Here is a 7,600-nt window from a genome sequence, read left to right as displayed (position 1 = left end):
CCGAGTTTGTGATTAATCTGTTTTCCCATGTTTTGACCCATTCTAAACATAAACCTACGCTAGGATGACGGCAGGACAAGAACCGATAGTCACGCCCTTGCATCGGGAAATATGTGTGTGCATGGAAAATCAAGATTACGTGGTACGTATCTCAGTGCTTTTGAAATTGTGAATTTTAAAAGGGCATGACTAACAGTTCTTGAACTGTCGACGAGATTACAAATTATTAATCAATTCGTGCAATTCATTTAAAGAAGTCAAGTGATTTAATTTAGCCAAATTTAACGTCCCGATTATCTCGTGTGTGAAATTTTAAGTTAATTAAAAATTTACCGAATGCTTCAGTTTACAGATTTCGAGTCGTCGAAATGGCCATTAGTGGGCCGCCCGATAAACTCTAATTTCCAACCGTCTTGGGGTTAAATTCAATTTTTTTTATCAACTTTACGTGATTAAACCGATTCATGTGAGGTTTTAACCAAAGGTACATTCAAACGTTCCAAACACACGACTATGGGAAAAATAATCACAATAAAATTAATTCATCGGTTTTAAGTCCGAGTGATTAATTAAACCATTTTGATGTATCATTTTGCCTTAGAAATTAGGTCGCATACGATCATATATCACTATGGTCATAACGCACATCTCCTAAATTGCTCAATGGTCGAATTAGAAAATGATTTTTAAAGAACAGGGACTGATTTGAAAATTCGGTTAAAAATCTCGGGGACTGATTTGAGACAGCTTAAAAAGTTCCCCGGACCAATTTGGAACGTCTGAAAAATGGCTGAACATGAACTAAAAGGGCTCTGGGACCTGACTGAAACATATTTGAAAATTCGGGACTGATCTGAAAAAATGGAAAATGTCACGGGGACTGAACTGAAACAAATTGAAAAGTTCCCTGGAGTGATTAAAAATTCTGGAAAATTAAGAGACTGATGGGAAAATGCTGAAAATGCCCTGGGATCTGTTTGAAATGGATTCAAAAGTTTGGAGCTGATTCGAAAGAAGTGAGAAATGTGGTCAGGATTGAACTGGAACAAACCAGAAAGTTTACAAAATAATGGGTTCGACATAATCTCGTTCATCCACACAACACATAAACACACATTTCAGGTCATCATCATCTAAACAAGAATGATATATATATAGATGAGGTCTTATACATGCCACTAAGTCGAGAACTTACCTTTCCCGAACAGGTGCTAAGGCGACCGCTTGAGCACCCGAGAGGAAACACGGACATACACAAACGTCCAGGAAGAGTTGGGCTGTCCTCAAGGAGCTCAAGAGTGGATAATAACTGCAAATAAAATCAACAAAATTAGAGAACTAGAAATAAAGCGAAAGCCCGAGGAGGATCGCGAACGAGCTACGGGTTTCTTTGGATTTTTTTTTTAGAGAGAGTCGTGAGGTGAGAGAGGCGTGAGCTGAGAGTTTTTTTTTTTGAATCTCGGATGTTGCGGCTAGGGTTTCGAAAAATCAGAGAAAGGGTGTGTAGAAGAGCTTAGGGTTTTCTCTTTTTTGGATTTTCGGGAGAACTACCGAGCTGAGAGAGAGAGAGCGAGAGGGAGCTTAGGTTTTTTTTCGTTAGGGTTTTTTTCTTGAGGTGGAAGGAGGCCAAGAGAGAAAGGGAGAGTGTGCTAGGGTTTCTCCATTCAGTTTTTTTCTTTTTATTCTCTCCAAAGAAGAAGAAAGAAAGAGAGGAGGAGAGTGTGGCGGCTAGGGTTTCGAAGGTGTGGGAGAGTAAGGTGACCAGCTGGAGGTGCGGGAGCGTGGACTAGAGATTTTTTTCGAGGGAATCCTAGGGTTTTTCAGACGTGGGGAGCATTAGGGTTTTTTCAATTTTTTTTTCTGACCGGCCCTGCCCCTTCATCCTTCTTTGTCCTTTCTTCTTCTTCTTCTTCTTCTTCTTCTTCTTCTTCTTCTTTTTAGAATTTCGAAAATTCAAATTTAACGCGCTTGGAGATTAAAATTCTCGTCTTTGCAATTGAATGTCCAAAAAATGATCTGGGACTGGCATTGTGTTCAAAAAATTTTATGGATCAAGATTATGCCATAAAATATTTTTCGGCCTTCATTTTAGTCTCGAATTTTAAAAATTAACATTGATGCACGTGAAATTCAAAGACTACCCATGGAGTATTTTTCGAAAAAATGGTAAATTGGCGCTAAATTGAGAAAATGTCCTATTTCCAAAAGTCGCGAGTGCTCAAGCAATTAACCGGAAATACTTCCCTCCGATGGATGGCAAAAATGACGATTTTGCCCCTCTGGAGTCGGTGGACCGAAATTGGATGCTGACGCATATACTTCAATATTCTAACAAATATTGGTTGAGCAAAATGACCTATATAATAAAATAGAACATAGCTTTCTAACTACTTAAAATAAAATTTGGACAAAGCATAAATAGATATTTAGTTTCTCTATCGTATAAAATAATATCAATATACCATATAATAAATTTAAAATTTTATTAACAATTAAGAGTTCATAACTTTAATTCTATTATTATTATACGTTGAAATTATGTGTTAAATCGAATATATATAAATTATGAACTCAAAATACTAGTCGAAAATTTTTTTACCCCGTGGCAACGCGCAGGCGCTTTGCCCTAGTACCTACAATAATACTAGCTTAAAGCTTGCATTGATTAAAAAAATATCCTATTAATATGAAAAAAGAAAAAAATAATTATTCTACATGAAAGTGCGCTCAATTAGTACTATAATCAAATAAATCAGATTTAAAAAATAGTAAAAAATTTATGGTATAGAAAATATTATCTTATTGATTTTATTGTGATTTTCAAGGAGACTTTTAAGCTAATTATAAAATTTTTAATGAATATTTATAACATTCTATGTATGTATTATTTATATATTTGGAGAATCGATTGATAAGAAATTGAGGATAAGGGGAGAATGCCTAGTGGAAAACTCCCACTGGGCTAACGACAACTCCTCATCATAGAGCCCACCTGTAAGATGCCTACAAGGCAACAAACGGTCAAGCTTATGTTCGTAGACCATCCAACTACTCTCTGTTTTTTTTTTTTTGTGTTTTTTTCTCAAGCAGTAATGAAGATCCTTCATTCGTCAGTCCACTGCATAAGTAGATATAAGGCAAAAAATCCAACCCGAAATTATAAGAGCGGAATACATTGACCGACTGGTTAAGCAAAATACAAAGAAAAATATACATAAAAATCACATCGGGTGCAAATACTACAGTTGTAGCAAGCTCTTCTAAAATCAATAATTTTGATCGACAATCCAACTTTTTGTCCGATTATGACTTTTGTTTTTGCTAGTCCTAAGCATTTGAGTTTTGTCCGACTAATTTTTGGAGTTCCATGAATTTCTGACAACGCACAGAGTGAGTATTCACGCCAAAGGCACTTCAATGACTCTAAAAGTTATCAAATCCGAAATCGGGTGAATACTGAGGGCGTTTGATTTCGGAGTCAAAGTAATTTTGATTTTGATTTTGATTTTGATTGTGGAAAAAAACAAATGAGGTGGTATTATAAATTTGACTTGGGAAACGTGTATTTTTGTTATTTAGTGGGTAGAGTTAAAATCAAAATTACGATTCTAAAATCAGTTTCAAATTTCAAACGGGCCTTAATTTCTTATTAATGATTAGGCCAAACAGGTTGAAGTTCCCATTACGACTCTTTGTAAGTTGAAAGGCTACGTCCACTATGAAATGTCGACCCACCCAATCAATGCTTACCCAATTAATGCATTCTCAGTTTAGCTATTAAAAGAAAAAAATTACAAGGCAATAAACCAATCGCGTACAAAAAAAAAAGGGAGAGAACCTTGATGAGTTTGTCCTTGAGATAAACATTTCGACTAATTTCAATAAAAAAAAAAAGCATGTTGACTTGTTAATTTAGCTAGCTTGTGACAGGGGGCGGCAGGATGATAGGTGTGGATGTAACCACTTGTTGACTAGTTAATTTGGCTAGCTTGTGATACTAACCAACATACGTAGGTCAGGGTCCCGCCCAAATCAGATGCTGGATTTCTTTGTAATTATATGAGCTAAGTAATTATATAGAGTTAAATAGTAAGCTTAGCATGATATATATATTCATATATAGTTAGAGAACCAAGCAATATTTTACTAAAATTCTGTGGAGGCTTTATGACAAAACAATAAAATAAAGGGACAGGATGGGACACCCTTCAATCTCAACCAATGAAATGAACCGGCCACTCAGAAGAGCAATGAAACAAGAGGACAGATATCGGGAACGCAAATATATGTGAACGCGTCAGATCTTATATATAGTATTGAGAATATATAAATGTGGACCCCATTGTCCGATCGAGACTTCGATTTTGCCCTGATTTTTCGATTGGTAATCTCACATCAAGCGGAGTTTGCGAAAGGGAAACTCGGATTTTGCGATTGTTTTTCAAAGGGTTTCTCATTGTCTGTTGTCAGCAAGGGAGATAGTGATGGAACACGTCCCATCCCAACATTTTTTGTTTATTGTTGTACCTGAGTGTTGATGGCAGTCTTGTAGCCCCACGGGGAAAATAGAATAGAAAAAAAAAAAGTATATAAGATGTTTGAATATACCTTCCTATTTAAAAGCTCTTTATAATATTTCTCTGCATTTATATTTAAAAAGTATTATGCCTTCTTTTTCAATTCCATAAAATTATCAATAGAAATGTTCCTTTTCTAATAAGTTTGATGTGCTATCTTTTGAGAGTTTTTGGGCTTTTGACATTTTGAATAAAGTTTTGAGCATGTGCACGCCTTTCAAACACAACCTTTTAAAGGGCCAATAACTTATGTCTACATTTAATTCTTTTGTTAATATTCAAAACTTGCTTTCTTAAATATATAAAATTGAGATTTTCAAAATTCCAACAGTTATTTTTCTCTCTAATGGCGATTGTCCTAGCAAAAAATTGTATGAGGAATACAACATTGATGTTTATATCTTAGTCAATCGTGTAAGTTTATACGATAACTTTTTCTGGCCATGACTTCACATATTATCATACTTTCTCATGGTAGTCCATATATTGATGCTCCTTATTAGAATACTATATAACATGTTACTTTAATTTGATATCACTTCATGTATTTTTGGTTTGTTTAGGGTTTGATTCTTGGAGTGTGATCTTTGATGGAGTGTGATCTTTATTTATGCCAAGCTCAAGTAGGATCTAGAGACTGGGTCAAAGGTGAAAGATGTCGATCTCGGGTATTGGATCTATATTTCTCTAAAATAATATGTATTGTTAAATCCGAAATTGTAATTACAGAACCTGTGACCAAAATGGTGACAAGAAATTTGTGAATTAATGTTTGTGTTATTCGTGGAGATTTTTCATATGAAGAAGGAACTATAAAAGTAGTGAAAGATCTTAATTAAATATGAAATGAATAGAAGTATGTGATCAATGTTTGTCATATAGTGGAATTAATCCTCGGTGATTTATGTGAGTATGATATTATAGAATATAAAGAGAGATCATGAATGGATATTATAGATCAGATACATGATTGAATCTGTAGTATGTGATGATAATGTGAGACATCAAAGTATATGAGATCAAGATAAGTAGAATTATGTCTGTATGTATTTGTTAGGATAGATGAGATAAAGTGGATGATTCATTAGGATATTCATGTCATGAGCACTATCGATATCAATTTAGTCTCATTTGTGAGGCTTGATTGAATCATGGGTGCAACACAGCCTGTATTGAGATCAAGTAATAATTTCTTCGAAGTCATATTGTTTATGTTTTTGTATATTTCATTTCTAGGAACCTAGAGATAAAATTGGTAATCTTTACCATCCTTATGGAGTAACAGTTCGTGGCTATACAATTACGAGACTGTGCGGATTATGGATGAAGTATTAGACAACTCTTATAATTGTCCTCAAGTACATAATGTACAACATTGCCTGCATTAAGATCAAGTGATAATTTCTTCGAAGTCATATTGTTTATGTTTTTGCATATTTCATTTCTAGGAACCTTGAGATAAAATTGGTAATCTCTGCAATCCTTATGGAGTAGCAGTTCGTGGCTATACATTACGAGATTATGGGGATTATGGGTGAAGTATTAGACAACACCGATAATTGTCCTCACGTACATAATGTACAACACCAGAATTGGAGAATCGGTTTATTGGGTCCTCCAAACTCTGCAAACCAATTATCACTGAAGTCTTCAAGATCAAGAAATCATAATTTTTTTGGTCCAAGGGAGGAAAAATGGTGTGCATATTTCAAGGAGGTAATGAATGAGATATTGGAAATAGATCAGCACAAGATTTGTTTGGTAGATTGTACCTCGCAACAATTTTGTACTTGCATTATGTATATTTTATGTTTTTCTCTTCCAACTTGAATGCTCCTTGTAAGTTAACCTTTCACAACTCATATACCATGATAATGCTTAGTTATAATTTAAGGGAACTATACTTTTTATTGATCATGTTTTTCCATGACTCATGCTTATTTACAATACTCAAAAGGATCATAGTGACATCGGCCTTGTTTTAACAATAGCACTAATAACATTTCAATCAAATGAAAAGACCTTTTTTTCCCCTATTTCATGCACTAAAAGATTTAATATTATGTATATATCAATGACAAATTCTTATTTTCAAAGACAATTTTGACCAACTTATGGAGATGCACACCACGTGCAACGCACGTGACCTTCTAACTAGTGTAAGTAAAAACATAATTCTGAACCTTTTTTTAAGACTTATGATTTACTAGCAAAGGACTTGCTCACATTACATGCATATTATATTGAAAAGAAAATGATTGGAAAAATATCCATATTTTGAAAGGATTATAAGTTATATGGAGAAGTTTAAAGCAAACTAGGATATAACAATTTACTAAAAGTGCAATTAATTTACAATCAAATATACACTTTCGCATTACATACGTAGCAGTCGATATTTATATTTACTAGTGATTTACATGTGTGTTGTACATAAAGGTTTCTCGATTAAATGGTAAGATATAATAATTATAAAATGCTAAAAAATGTATAAAATATTAAATTTAGCCAAAATATATAATGAATTATATAACATCATTAATAATCTTATTGGTTAATTTAAGATACCAAATCAATGAATATGAACCACTTAATATCATTAATGTATATTGATAATTTTTATTTAATTCAATTTTTGCCATAATTAAGTCAATTTTCCTTTAGAAATTAAGGTGAATATAAGAAGTGAAGGTATAATTCTCTAATATTGCATATTTTCAAACTATTATATATTTGTTGGAATTTTGAAGTAGTTGACTAAAACAAAAGAAGAAAAAAGTTTCCAATTCTAATGTTTTAATCAAAAATAAATTGTAATGAATATTCATTTTAAGAACATTAGTAATTTAGTATCCTTGTTGTATTATACATATAAGAAATTTTAAAATAGGCAAAAATAAAATGTGAGAAATAATTAATTAATATAAAATTCTTAGCCGATGCAGGATTAAAATCATGATAATCTAGAGCAAAAGGAGTGAACATTGTTAAAGGAAAATAACAAAATAAAGATTGTGTAATTG

This window comes from Punica granatum, chromosome 8 (assembly GCF_007655135.1).
Source record: "Punica granatum isolate Tunisia-2019 chromosome 8, ASM765513v2, whole genome shotgun sequence".
In the NCBI taxonomy this organism is placed as follows: Eukaryota; Viridiplantae; Streptophyta; class Magnoliopsida; order Myrtales; family Lythraceae; genus Punica; species Punica granatum.
The sequence above is the reverse complement of the archived record's forward strand: the minus strand, read 5'-3'. Positions refer to the sequence as shown.